At 37.5% G+C, this 14,760-nt stretch overlaps 1 pseudogene; it reads left to right on the top strand.

Moving 5' to 3' along the window:
• The first annotated feature begins 201 nt into the window (after positions 1-201).
• On the top strand, positions 202-565 carry LOC100767255 (annotated as a pseudogene).
• The last annotated feature ends 14,195 nt before the right edge of the window (positions 566-14,760 follow it).

The raw sequence follows: 14,760 nt of genomic DNA, 5'->3' as shown, positions 1-14,760 counted from the left end.
AGATTGTTTCTAATTTAAATAAAAAAATTAAAAATACTGCTTACAGTAAAATAGTACATTTTAATTCATTAAATCATTAAGTAAGCACTAAAAAGAAAAGCACTTGAGCACAAGCTTGAAGATCTGCGTTCAGTTCCAGGATCTCACAATCAAAGAAAAGAACTAACTCCCTGTGCTCGCTCCTCTAATTGGAACTCTCAGTTGGGGCTATTTCTGGTGTTGGCGCTGCTCCAAGAAGGCCATCACAGCCAGTGCCCCCTACTGCCCCATAAAGAAGGAAGATGAGCCAGTCCAGCTCAAAGTCCAGCCAGCCTCTGGCCTCCAAGCAGGAGAAGGACTGGACTGAGAAGCGAGGCCTAGGTAGGCCGCTCAAGCAGCCTCCGAAGGAGCCCAGTGAAGTGCCAACACTGAAGAGACCTCGGGCTGACCAAAGCGAAGCAAAAAACAAGGGTGCTGCCAAGACACAGCTACCACAGCTCCAGGGAGGAAACCAAGGGGCAGCCCCGAGAAACTAGAGGAGGAAGAGGAGGCCATCTCCCAGGAGTCCTCGGAGGAGGAGCAGTGACCATGCGCAGTGCTGCCTGCTCCTTGGCCATCAAAGGAGCAGCTTTCCCTGGGACTGGAAGCCTTGCTTCCAGGCCCCTCCCCACCCCCCACTGCACACTACCGCACCAGCTGCAGGCTCTGCGACTGCAGCACCCACGGGAGCAGGATTTGGCCCAGCCCATGGGCCTTCCCCAACATATCTGCCCTCTCCGACATGGCTAACTTCCCATTTATCTGCAGCCTGCCCAGCTGCGCAACTCCCTTAGAGACAGTGCTCTCTGGGCTCTTTGTTTTGCATGTCCCTTCTGCCCTGCTCTTCCTGGCTTCCTTGTAGAGAGAGGGTCCTGGGAGCATTCCCTGGCCTTAAAGCGCCCCAACCCCATCTGACAAGCCCCATTGACTGACCTAGCAGCTGGTGTGGTCAGTGCTGGGATGCTTAGATCCCAGCATGTCCGCCCCTACCAAACTCACCAGGTGGGTTTCTCAGCCACTTCTGCTCCACCTTACCTAGACTCCTCACTAGGCTGGCTAGAGCCCCTTGGGCTACAGGAAGTAGGGCACCGTGTACTCACCTGGGACCCAATGCAGCAACAGATGAGAGTCACCACCCATCTCCAGGGTGATGTCCCCTTGAGACAGATGGGGCACTAACTCACCTCCCCCACTTGGACTAGAGTCCAAGTTCCCCTTCCTCCAGAGGGGTACTAAGGAGCTAGCCTTGCCCCCCTCCTTTTGCTCCTCCCTGTCCCCACCCCCAAGGTTCTGGTTCATCTGTCCTCTGTTCACAAACTACCTCTGGACAGTAGTGTTTTTGTTTTTGTTGTTCTTGTTGTTCAATGTTCATTCTTAGACACCCACAATTGCTGGTGCTACCAGCGCCAAAAGTTCATCCTCCCTTTCTGCCGGCATTCTCCCCAAGACACTCTAGGGGAAACGGGGCGGGGGGCGCAGCAGGCTGGTTACCAACCACCCGAGGGAAGATGGGGCCCTGCCCCTTGGATGCTGCAGCAGAGTGAGGAGGTGGGCCCATTTTAATGGGAAAAGGGTATAAGACCACCTCCACCTCCTCCCTGGGGCTCCCCCTCTGGTTTCCTATTTGCAGTTACTTGAATAAAAAAAAAAAAAAAAAAAAAAAAAAAAGCCTTTTCTGGACAAAAAAAAAAAAAAAAAGAACTAACTCCCTTAAGTTGTCCTCTGATTCATCAGGGCAAACATGAACACACTCAAACACAGCATCTTCACAAACACATTGATGACGATGTTGATAATAATAGTTATTATCATATAAAATAAGAAGAGTAAAACTAATAAGGCAAAGCTAAATTCACACTATTAAATAATATGATCATGTTGCATAAGACCTATTGTTTAAGGATATGTAGGGAAAGGTTCAAACCTTAAAATAATGAAAATGTGAACCAACATAAAATACAAATGCATTTGAAGCAGAATTTAAAACAAGGCAAGACAACATTTAATCCAAAAATATACAAATTTTCAAAACTAGCCAACTGAATATTATTGTAAAATACACACAAAGTTTCCAAAGTTTCACTGGAATGTCAGACTATTGACACTCACTAAATTAATTTGTCTACTTTTGCCCCAACTCAAATTGTTCAATTAAATAATTTGAATGAGTGAGCCAGGCTTTGTTCAATAATGAGGTATTGAGGGTTATCTGGGATGTTCAGAGGAGTGGCTTTCCTTGACATGGTTTCCAATAGCCATTGAAAATGTAGCTTTGTTTAAGTAGAGAAGCTGCTCCCTAAAATCAATGGTCTAAATGATGAAAGTGTCAGAAAGTTTAATGGATCCATAATCATATCAAAAGTAATTATGCTATCCTAATGATTTTTCCCAAACAATTTCTTCCCAGAACATATTAATTTGAGGGTCATAGCTAAAAAGATACTAAGTTCACACACATGTCATATGCATAGTTGCTGTGTTCTATGATAGGTCAAGGACAAAGTGAGAAGAACATATCATCACTCTTTGGGTATGTAGGCGACACACAGCAATGAGAACAAATGTGATCCCAGTGTATGGATGCCACAAAGAAGACAAATGAACAGAAACATCTCATTAAAGTCACACTCTTTTAAAAGCCTGCTATTCTTGTTTCTTTATAACTGAAAAATATGCTTTATACACTGTTTGTCTCTTCAGGTTAATTCCACTGTGGGCATTCCTGCCAAAAAGGATTTTTATTATGAAGACTCTTAATTATATAACAAGGAATTTGGATTTTATTATCATCAGACATAATGTTAACCTTTTAAAACTAGAATTACCTTAAAATAAAAAAGGCAATGGATAACCTCCCTAGATAAAAATTAAGCAGCACACAAAGTTTGCAATGGGACTGGGGAGTTAATAATTAATATATTGTGTTTGATGCATCAAATATATGTGATTTTAATAACAATTTGTTGAATATGGGTTCTGTGAATATATGTCTAGCTCCCTGATCCAATTGTGGAAACTGGACAAGAACTTAAGTATTATCTAAAATTTAATTACAATATGATCAGAAGCCTAAAGACAAGTGTACAAGTTCCTGAATGACCATAATAGCCTAATTTATATTTCCATTTCTCCAGCTTTAGTCCTTCCCTCCAACATCAGCAATGAATAAATTTGAACTGAAACATTAATTTGCTCTACTAAATAACAGGGTGCAGAAATATCTCAGTAGGTAAGAATGCTGGCTTTTCAGCATGAAAACCTGAGTTTAGATCTCCAAAACGCTTGTAAAAGTAAGGGTTAGCTTGTAATACTGTTAGTATTCAGGCATCTGTACTGGCCTGTCCTTGGGGTTCTGCCAGGATACACCCTCAGCTGCAGCCACTAAGAGCACCACCTGTGCACATTCACTATTTCCCTTTTAAAAGGGCCCTGCCAACCTCCCATCCCCCTCCCTCTGCTTCTCCCTCTCCCTTTCCCCCTCCCTCTTTCCCTCTCTCTCTGTCCCCCTCTATCCTCTCTCCCCCCTCTTTCCTCTCTCGTCTCTTCTGCTGGTCTTGTCTCCTGAGCCTGGTCGCCCCTCTCCCCTTTCCCTTTTTATGATCTTTTTCCCTAATAAAAATTCCATGTGCTTTAACTCTGGCACATGGCATGTTTCTCTCACAAGCTGCTTTCCTTAAATTACAACAATACCAGTATTGGGGATATGGGAACAGGAGAATCACTGTGGTTAAAAGTTGACAAGTTCCATATTCAGTGAGAGACAGTATCTCAAAATAAATAAACATGAAAGCAAAGCAAACCAGAAATCTGATTTTCTTCTCTGGACACCCTATGCACACAGGCAAGCACACCAATGCAAGCTCACACATGTATATACCACATACAGATTAATAATAATAATAATAATAATAATAATAATAATAATAATAATGTCAAATTCTACATTGTAAAAATATGGATTTCTTTTTATTTTAAAGGGATGACCACATTTTATTTTCCTAATTAAGTACATAACATACCAATTAAAAAAGTTGTGAATTGTGTTGGAGTATGTACAGCAAGGTTAGTGCTATATAATTTGAGTTGAGAGGTATGCAATATGTTAGCAATATGATACATTGAATATTCGTGTTCCCCATTGTGGTTGCACTTGGAGAGGGAGCTCCAGAGAGAGCAATTTGGGTTTAAAGATATCATAATGGTACAGGGAGCCATTATAGATTGAAAGAGAAATCAGGCACTAGGAAACTGTAAATCTACAACGATGACACCAATTAACAATCTAAGCAACAGAGCAGAGGCTACCTTAAATGCTCTCCCCTGATAATGAGATTGATGACTGACTTATATGCCATCCTATAGCCTTCACCCAGCAGCTGGTGGAAGTGGAAGCAGACACCCACAGCTAAACACTGAACTGAACTGGAATCCAGTTGTAGAGAAGGGGAAGTGATGAGCAAAGGGGTCAAGACCAGGCTGGTGAAACCCACAGAAACAGCTGATCTGAAAAAGGGGGAACTCTTGGTTCCCAGACTGATAGCTTGGAAACCAGCATGGAGCTGATCCAGACACCCTGGACGTGGGTGTCAGTGAGGAGGCCTCGGAAATCTTGGGGCCTCTTGTAGTAGATCAGTATTTATCCCTAAAATAAGAATAGATGTCTGGAGCCCATTCCACATAGAGGGATACTCTCTGAGCCTAGACACAAGGGGATGCGCCTACCCCCTATCCCAAAGAATATGATGGACTCTGAAGACCCCCTATGGAAGGCCTCACCATCCCTGGGAAGCAGAAAGGCTATGGGATAGGTAGGGTGTTAGTTGGGGTGGGCACAGAGGAGGCGGGGAGGCAGAGGGAACTGGGATTGACATGTAAAATAATCCTGTTTCTAATTTAAATAAAATATGGAGAAAAAAACAACAAAAAGACAAAATCTCTCAAATCTCAAAAAAGAAAAAGAAAAAGAAAACATAATAAGGCAAAATTAATCTCCAACATTTGTAAACAAAGGAGTTTAGGAATGAAGAGTGTTTCTTAGTAGAGAGTCATCTTTCTAAAAATAAAATAAAAGATATCATAGTGATGGACTATTGATCAAACAAGGTTATTGACCTTCAAAAGAAAAGTGTCAAACACTCATGTTTCCCTGTTAAGCACAGAGAGGCCAAGGGAAGAACCTGTGGATGCATAATGAGCAAGTGGCCATTTCTCAGCTAAGAGGACAGTCTTGATAAGAAACCAGATTGGTTATCACCTCAGCATGGGGATTAATATATGTGTGTTCAAGACACCAATCTGTGTTACTATGTCATAGCTGTTCGAGTAGATGAAGACAGATAGTCAAATAAGGCATTTCTTTGAAATACAGTGTATGTTTTTCACAGATGTAAATATGTAGATTATAAGGAAAAATTAAGAGATGAACTTGGGACCTTGAGCAGCATTTCTTGTAAGAAAAGCCACATGACAGGTTTCTAAAATGAGGATCTCAAAAGCAGATCCATAGGATTATCAGTTAGGGACTGGATCGTGTAAAGTATTGTAAAATCATAATGCCAATTTCATTACAATAGCCATGAAGTATCAGGAGTAATTTTAGCAAGATAAAGACATGAAACGATTTGATTTGTGTGTTTAAACAGTTATTATACCAGTCATGTGATAAGTGGATGCAGGCACCCAGTAAACTACATGAAGGGACACTTTCCTTGCCACCTGAAAAGAGTTCCATTTGACCAAGAGGCAAAGGATACAATAAAATATCATTTTATTTAATAAAAAACTAATTAGAAAATAAAGTTGAAGAGAGGGACGAGTGAGGATCAAAGGGGTCAGTACCAGGTTGGGGAGACCCACAGAAACAGCTGGCCTGAACAAGGGGAGCACATCGATCCCAGATGCTGTCTGGGAGGCCAGTATGGGACTGATCCAGACCCCTGAACATGGATTTCAAGGAGGAGGCCTCTGCACTCCAGGGAGCCCCTGGTGGTGGATTAGTATTTTTCCCTGGTGTAGGGGGGTACTTTGGGAGATCATCCCACGTGAAGGGATACACTCTTGCCCTGGACACATGGGGAAGGGCCAAGGCCCGGCCCAGGAAGATGTGGTGGACTTTGCAGAGCCCCCATTGGGGTCCCTGACCTGCCTGGGGAGTGCAGGGTGGATGGAGTAGGGGGTATGTCAGGGTGGGAGAGGAGGGATGGGGAGAGGGAGAGGGGATTGACTGTGAAGCAAGCTTGTTCCTAGCTTGAACTAATGAAAAAACAAAAAAGAAAAAGAAAATAAAGTTTAAGTTCATGGTACAGGGCAGTGGTGCTTTAAAATAATGATGAACACTATGTATTAAAAACAAATAATAAGGAACTCTAGACATTAAAAAGTAAGTATCTAATGCACCATTTTGACTATTTCTTATTTTCAGTCTTAAAGCAGAACCCCCCCATCTCTCTTTTCTACTTTGTACTAAAACATACATTTTATGTAGGTAGAGATAAATCAATACATTTTATATTCAGTTTAGAAAAATTTAATAAACATTTCATGGTACTCTTCCTGGTTAACAGGGTCTGATGTGACACAACATCATAGGTTTCTACTCCATAATAACCATCGCATGACATAGAAATGCTGAGAGGAAAGAAAATTCACTCCTGAACTTTTAGAAACAGCATCAGAACATTGAAAAAATCAGCAGCAAAAGGAAGAAGAGAGGTTGAAACTTTGAGTAATGTACAGTTAAAGTAAAATTTATAATTTAATTAGATATGATCTCTAATAGTGTCAGTTAATGAATGAAGGAATAGGAACAACCGCCAGTTTCTCTCAAATACATTTGAGGAGGATGAGATTTCTATAGACCTAAGAGGAGAAGATCTATATTAATTTTGAAGTCAATAAGTAATGGGCAATAGGTAATGGCATGATTAAACAATGAAAAATATCTTGCATAATTGAATATAGATTTAATTTTTCAATGGAAAAGGAAGACAGATGGCATTATTAAAACAGTCTCAAAAATAAGATTTACAGAATGAGAATATATTTTACAGAAACCCATAAAAGGAGCCAGTACTTTGCAAAAGGAGACTGGAGAAACTGATTTAAGTAACAGAGACAGAGATTCATGGGGGAAAGTTTCTATGTGAATACCTTGATTGTCTTGTGAAAATGACTGCTTATACCAACGATCTCTCCTCATTCATTTAAGAGGAGACATGAACAATTAGTCCTTGATATACTTATATTTCCCATGAAAGCATGAGATACATGATGCAGTAACAAGTTCACAATGGTATTTCCATGCCTTGCATAAAAAACACAAAGTATATGTATACTGTGAGGACTTCTGCACCAAGGATCTATATACCTATACTGTGTAAATGTGCTGGAGAATCATTTGAAGCATTCTGGTTATTAATTTAAAGTTTATTGATGTTAAATAATGTAAGCATTATTAAAATGGGAAGATAAAATATGAGTGATCAATATATTAATTGATAATAGATGTTTCCAGATGGTTTATTCAGTTATCTTATACTGACAGTAGCACCATCTGAACTGGCCTGTCTTCTTTAAGTTGGTGATATCATTTATTTATAATTTAGATTTACATTTTAAACAATAGGTTTTTGGTACTTAAGTCTTTTAACAGTGATAAATGTAAACATCACTAATCTGAAGAATATAGGAGAATGGCCATTGACAATATTTCCATGAATTGTTGTAGAGGCTAAAGATTTCCATCAACAACTACACATTTATTTATACAATATTTTTGTTATATTTGTATAAAAGACAGTTCATGAAATTCACATAGCTGTTATGAATTATCCAAAGCTAGACCTTAAAACCATGGAAAATTTATAACCTGATCAATATTTAGACTCAATGTGAAGTCAGCCTTATATCACTATTAGCATGTTTTAAAGACATTTTTGCAGAGCAAGTAAAGTTGATATTTGCTGACATTAAATGAGTTGACAAAGAAACAGAATATCTCTAAAATTCTAGTTAGTTTACTATTTAAAATATTGTTCTGAGATGCAAATGAATATGTAATAACCGCAGACAGACCCTAACAACAGACCAAAAATGAACCCAAATTCGATTTGGTGAGAATAATCAGTGTATTGGAAACAAGTATAGTTATTTAAAGAAGTATGACTAATCCCAAAACATGTATAACCACAAAGTCCAATTCTGCCATAGATGAAAGTCTCAGGGACGCTGTATTACAAAATCATTTTCCAGTCAACATTTTACTACAATATATAACCTAGTATCTTCCAAGAGCATTTGCAGGTAAAGGGGGGGATAATAGCTGAAATCCTAGTCTACAGGCCCTCCTTAGGAATGTCAGTAGACCTATTACCATTATCATCAAGCTTGCTACCATGGCATTATTTTATTCTAGTTCCCATCATGAATACAGGGCAAAGTCTTAAGAATGGCATGTTACGAAAATGAGATACTATTTATTTATTAATACTTAGTAATATTTATTATTTAACAAGTTTTATTGTTTTACTTGATGTGGAAAAAAGAATATACAGTTCTCTGAACATTCTTGCATATATCTAGATTGAGACTGAAACTATGCCATTAGCTAAATGTATACAAAACTGATCAAAATATCAATTTCCTCAAATTAAGTGAGGACCAAAGTTTACTTGCTACTTCTCATTGTATATACATGGTATACATGATGTTATAAAAATCAAAGTAATGATGACTCTCATCCAAATAGAACCCTAAGGGCTACGATAACAACCTGCCTGCAAGGTTTACCAAACACTTTTTAAAAATTAGGTTTAAAGTTCTCTATATAAGGTGAAACCCTTACCTCACACTGTAAGCAAGGACCAGAACATGGGAATGGATAGGTCATGGATCCTAGAGGAAAGCCTACTACTATTATACTGCCAAATAACTATAGTAATAAAACAAGTTCTCATGATGTATCACTGTACCATAGGACAGTGCTTAGCTCAACCCTCACCACAGAAATTTTTCTTGAAGCAGGATGCAGTTAACAAAGTAATCCACAACTGGTCAATATGCAGATAAGAGATTTGAGAATGCTCAACCCTAAATTGGATCTTCCTATCACAAAGATCTGCAGAAAGATAGCAATAACCAGAGGTGGTACATGCCATCAAGGAAAGAGCATTTTCAACACACAGTAGGGAAGACGCATGTATGAACTCACAGAGACTTGACAGTACACAAAAACCTTCATCAGTCCAAGCAAGACAAACATACTAAAAAGGAAGAGGATATGTTCTACCTCCCAGACAAATACTATTTTCAGAGAAAAGGAAAATCAGTTTTCTTCAATGAAGAAACACTGGACATACAAACCACACCACAAAGCAAGCTTTGGGCTCATGAGTAATCAACACAAATTGAACTTCATATCAGTATTTTGCTTGTTTTTGTTTTCTCTTTAAGAGAGAAAGCAAGAAAATGAAGTTGAAGTTGACTGTGTAGGGAGGTGGTAAAAGACCTGAAGAGAATTTGGGGAAGGTAAATCTTGATGAAAATATGGTATAGGATATTCTGAAAGAATAAGTAAGATCAGGTAGGGGTGATTTGAGAGGAGCTATGGCACTGGAAAGAATATGACCAAAATATATTATATAAAAATTAAAAATCATTTTAAAGTAAATAAAAATATTCAAAATGGTTATCATTCTAAGCCCCTACTCAAATACTATTTTTAAAACAACAATGAATTAAGAGAGATTTTTTTCTTGAAATGAATAAAAATGTAAAATCTACATAACACTTATGTCACACAGTCAAAGAAACATTAATAGGAAAATTCATGCCAATAAATTTCTATATCAAAACCAACAGAGAGATACCAAGTAAATGTCATTACACTTCAAAGAACTATGAAAAACGTAGAAAAGATAAGAAACACCTGAGCAGAACTGAATAAAATACATACTAAAAATTAAAAGTTCATCGACATTTTGAGATACATAATTGTCATATAATTTTTAGCAGGCTTGTAGGAATAGATTCATATGAAAAAGAAACTCCCACTATTAAAACGGTGTATATAACATGAACTGCCCAGGAATCCTTGTTGCCAAGTTTGTGAAATATCTTTATAATAATGAGTAGCTTAAGACATTAGTGAAATAGATCACATGGAAGGACAGGGCATGAGGAATGAAGACAGAAAAACATGGAAATATGATTCCATGATCAGAAAACAGAAATAATACATTATTTTGTTTTGCTGTTGTCGTTTGTGGTGGTATTGGTATAGTAATGGTGCTGGCAATGGCAGGGTTGGTCATGGTGGTTAGTTTCATCCTTATTGTTAGTAGAGGTGACAATGATGTTGCCATTGATATTGTTACTGGTCGTGGTGCTTTTATGGGTTTTCCATTTCTTTATGTATGTATTTTTGTTACTGTACTTTACTTTCGATAGCTTCATCTTCAACTCAGTATTTCTCTCCTTGAGTTTGCTGTGGTCCATGGGAACATGGTATTTCATTCTGTTTTCTTCCCTTTCTTCCCTTTCTGTCTTTCTTTCCTTTCTTTCTTTTTTGGTAGCTTCACAGTTTTCAGAAAAAAAATCATTCACTGGTTGCATGTCGAAGACTGAGATAACAGATTTTATGCCACAGAATGGCCTGCCTTTCTGTCTGCAGGGCCTTCAGGGAAGCATTTTCAGCTAATATAATAAGCAATTGTACTGGCTTTGAGCATTTTGTTGCTTCAGGCTAAACTTCTAGATTTCTCTAGAGTGTCCTTGCATTCTGGGTAGAAGCTAACTTCTACCCAGGGTGTGTTTGCTATACTTACTTGTCTTCAGCATTTTCTCTTCCTCCAGTGTTGTGTCTCAGAGTGGATTTGTGATTATAATGTACTTGTTATTTGAGAGTCTTACCCTGGTTGAGGCTGTGTCCTCTGAACTTGTGTATAATTATGATTAGTAGACAGTTTCCTGCATCTTGGGTTCATGTCTGTTGCCATGTTTTTCCATCTTCTAGCCCAAGTCAAAGATACAATGTACATTTTACCTTTGTTCCCGGATGTGGAAAAACTCATTTATTATTCTTCCCTCTTCTGCCAGATATAATGAAATCTAAATTTTTTGAAGTATTTTGTTACAGGTCCTGGTTTTATGCTTAATGAAAATTTTCCTCATGACAATGATCAAGATACACAAACACACACACACACACACACACACACACACACACACACACACACATATGTGTGTGTGTGTGTATGGGTGTATGGAATATATATGCATATATGCATATATATATATGTGTGTGTGTACATATATATACATATATATATTAGAAAACATAAGGTATAGAATAATATATTATGGTAAATAATACTTCAATACTTACATCAAAATGTTCACGTCTACTATAATTTCAGTAATTAGTATTGTAGGCTATTGGCTAATTTCTTGCTTCCAATTTTCCAGGTAGTAGCCTGAGACTGGCATGTGCTTAGGATTTGCTCCAGGTAAGAGGATGTGGTCCTAGGGATTTCCTTTCTTTTCATAATCAGTGTTACACCCAGAATTTTGAGACTTCTCAAATTCCTAAATCTAAGCTTCCCACTCTGTGACCATGACCCTCCCCACTGGGGCACTGCATTCCATTTTTTTATCTAAGGAAAAGGAACAACAAATGTGGCTTGGTCTATCTCTGAAAACATATGAAAAGCTTTCTACGTACATATTCACATACACATACAAATATACACATACATATGTGGGCATAGATATTATGGATTACATTGGCAGTAGTGAATACATCCTTTTTGGTATGTGTGATTTCTGTTTTCCTTTAGTGTTTAAACTAATCTAATACTTTGCTAATTCATTTTGCCAATGCAGTTAACAATCTAAACCCGGGTTGCATTTCTTTTACTCAGAGTTTTAGAACTTCATCTATTACTTAAATTAAACCAAGAGTCACTATTGAAAGCTTATTAGTTCTCAAACAGTGTTGAACATTCCCTGGTCTCCTGGCTTCCTGGGTATTAGATTTAATGTGACATGTCTAGTTGATCTGAACACAATTTGCCTTAGGAGGCATTACGTTTTTATATCTCACAATAATTAAATTTAACCAGAGTATTCATTTCCATTGTCTTAAGATTTAATGTAAAATATGTTGGAGGCTTGGGATTCCTTATGGGGAAGTTGTTATTATTTTCCTTTGGGAGGAGAAAGTAATATTTTAAGCATGACTCAAACTTTTCAATTAATAGAAAAGACAAGAGTAAGCTCAAAATGTTTTATTGTCAATAAATATTTTACGTTCTAGTATCACTAAGCAGAGATTATTGAAGGGTTTCTTGCATGCTGATAATAATATGTTACTGTAGTATATAGTTAACTTTATTGTATAGAATCACAAATTATTGTCTGTTCAAATAGACTACTCTGATGGATTTTGGAGCTGGCAACTCATGTTGATAGCATGAAATTTATTTTATTGCAACCTTCTAATATAAATTAAGAAGCATTGATTTTGTAAAAAATGCATTTATTTCAGAATAGTTAAGCACACACAAGAGTCGGAATAATATCTTTACTCACCACAGATTTTTGACATATGACTACATGGGAAACTGACGAAATGTCCTTTCTGTGGTTTGTTGTCTCTAGACTATCAGAGAAAGCCTGAGGATTTGATTGAACTTGTTTCCTGTCCTTTTAATGAAGGAATACTTGACTAGTTGGTTTTATAATTATTTTTATTTTTAAACCTAACTTTCATAGTTTTATTATAATTTACTCTGTCATAACATACTGAGACATAACATAGCATACATTGTTAATATTTGTAACATTAGCTAATGAATGTTGAATTCTTTCTGAAATAATATTTTACTTGACCCAATTTATTAGTATTAGGAAAGCGTTCAATGAACATATAGTATCACTAATTGCCTTCCCCTAATTTGGAGGAATCTTTTTCCTAGTACATATGCTATATAATCTGAACTCATTCAGTGAAATCATAATATTATTAAAAATAATTAATGTACATTCAGCCTCACAAGTGATGAACAGCTCTTAGCCACTGGAATAAGTATTATTTAACTTGGTTTAATAGATAAGGAAAGGTAGATACAGAGGCATTTAGTGAGTGCTCTGGTTTGAATATGAAATTTCATCTCTAGGCTCTTGTGTTAGATGCTAAGTCTCTAGCTGTCGGGGCCAGTGTGCAAGGTTGTATAAACACTAGGAATTAGAGAGCAGCTAGAAGAATTGAATCACTTGGAGCATGTCTTTTAAAGCTACCCTTGGTCCTCAGTTCCTGCCTCTCTGTCTCCCATCTATCATGTTATGAATAACTTACTCTAACACAAAGGTCTCTTGCCATGATGTTCTCCCTGTCCCTGGTACCAGGCTCAATGAATCGCAGGAATGATCATCAAAATCTGATTCTGTGAAGAAAATATGACGTTACTCCCTTAGGTAATTTGTGACAGGTCTTTTATCACAGCAGAGTAACTACCACACTGGTTACTGTGTAGCCCAGGCCCAAGGTCACAGATGTCAAACTAGTGGAAAGGCCAATTTGCCTCCTGTGTTAACAATTTACAAATATGACTGAAGTTTATATGTTTGGATTTTTCTAATTTTGCTCATTATCACATTTGGAAATGGCATCATTGTAGTGTGAAACTCAGTGCTCTGTAAATGTCATTCTCTGCATTCCCTCAACAATTTTGAGGATAATGTACCAGACACATGTGCCATACATGCAGTTATTACAAGTCCATAAAATTCATTCCCAGATTCCTATTCTTTCTTCAGGCCTTCCTAAATCTATAATTGGTATTCTTTATATCTTGTCTCCAAAGTAATGGGATACCTGCAATTCAAAAAATATATTTATTATATTAATTCTTCACTTTTGCTTAACTGATTTGTAACAGCATTATATTTTACTTCTATGTAGTTTCACAGTCCAAGTTTAAATCCCTTTCTCCAGTATGTGCTCACTTCTTTGCTATGATCTGTTTATATAATGCTTTCACTATATAATAGTATCTGAAGGTCTCAGAAGATCTTAGTCATCTGATAGAAGAATACAACACTGGACATAAAGACCAGAAAGATTCATATATGTTGCAATGTGAGAAAGTGAACACATAGGTTTACATTGCACGGATTATCTAACCAGGGGGCAGAGTATCAGCCAGAAATCTTGGGTTTGTTATTTTTTATTGAATTTTGAAGTTTTAGTGTGTGTGTGTGTGTGTGTGTGTGTGTGTGTGTGTGTGTGTGTGTGTGTCTGTGTCTCACATGGAATATTCATTAGATGAGTTACATTTCCCCCTCCTTCTAAGCCAGATAGGACAAAGTCTCCCTGTGCCCAATCCTCTTTGCAAGTCCACAAAGGTTTATCAAAATCAAGATGCTAATGACAATAGTAGGGTCTTCAGAAGATGTTCATCATTCACACTGTGATGTCTTATTGCTCCAAAGAGCAGTTGGCACCTTAGTTTATGATATAGTGGAAGGCCCCAAACACAGATGTTAGTATATTTAGCCAAAAGAACTATTTTTTTGCTATCTTGAGACACAGCTATAGTTCTTTTATTTAGCTCAAATCAAACTGTAGGCCTAACCAATTTCTCTGGTAAACCCTCAAACCTGTTAAAATTTCACTGTCTTCCTAATTGGAACTTTCATTGAATTGAGTAATGAACAAACCTAAAGTCAAACTTAAACAGGCAG

The sequence above is a fragment of the Cricetulus griseus genome, assembly GCF_003668045.3.
Source record: "Cricetulus griseus strain 17A/GY chromosome 1 unlocalized genomic scaffold, alternate assembly CriGri-PICRH-1.0 chr1_0, whole genome shotgun sequence".
NCBI classification, from domain to species: Eukaryota; Metazoa; Chordata; class Mammalia; order Rodentia; family Cricetidae; genus Cricetulus; species Cricetulus griseus.
Note: the sequence above shows the minus strand (reverse complement) of the source record. Positions and strands in the feature narration are given on the sequence as shown.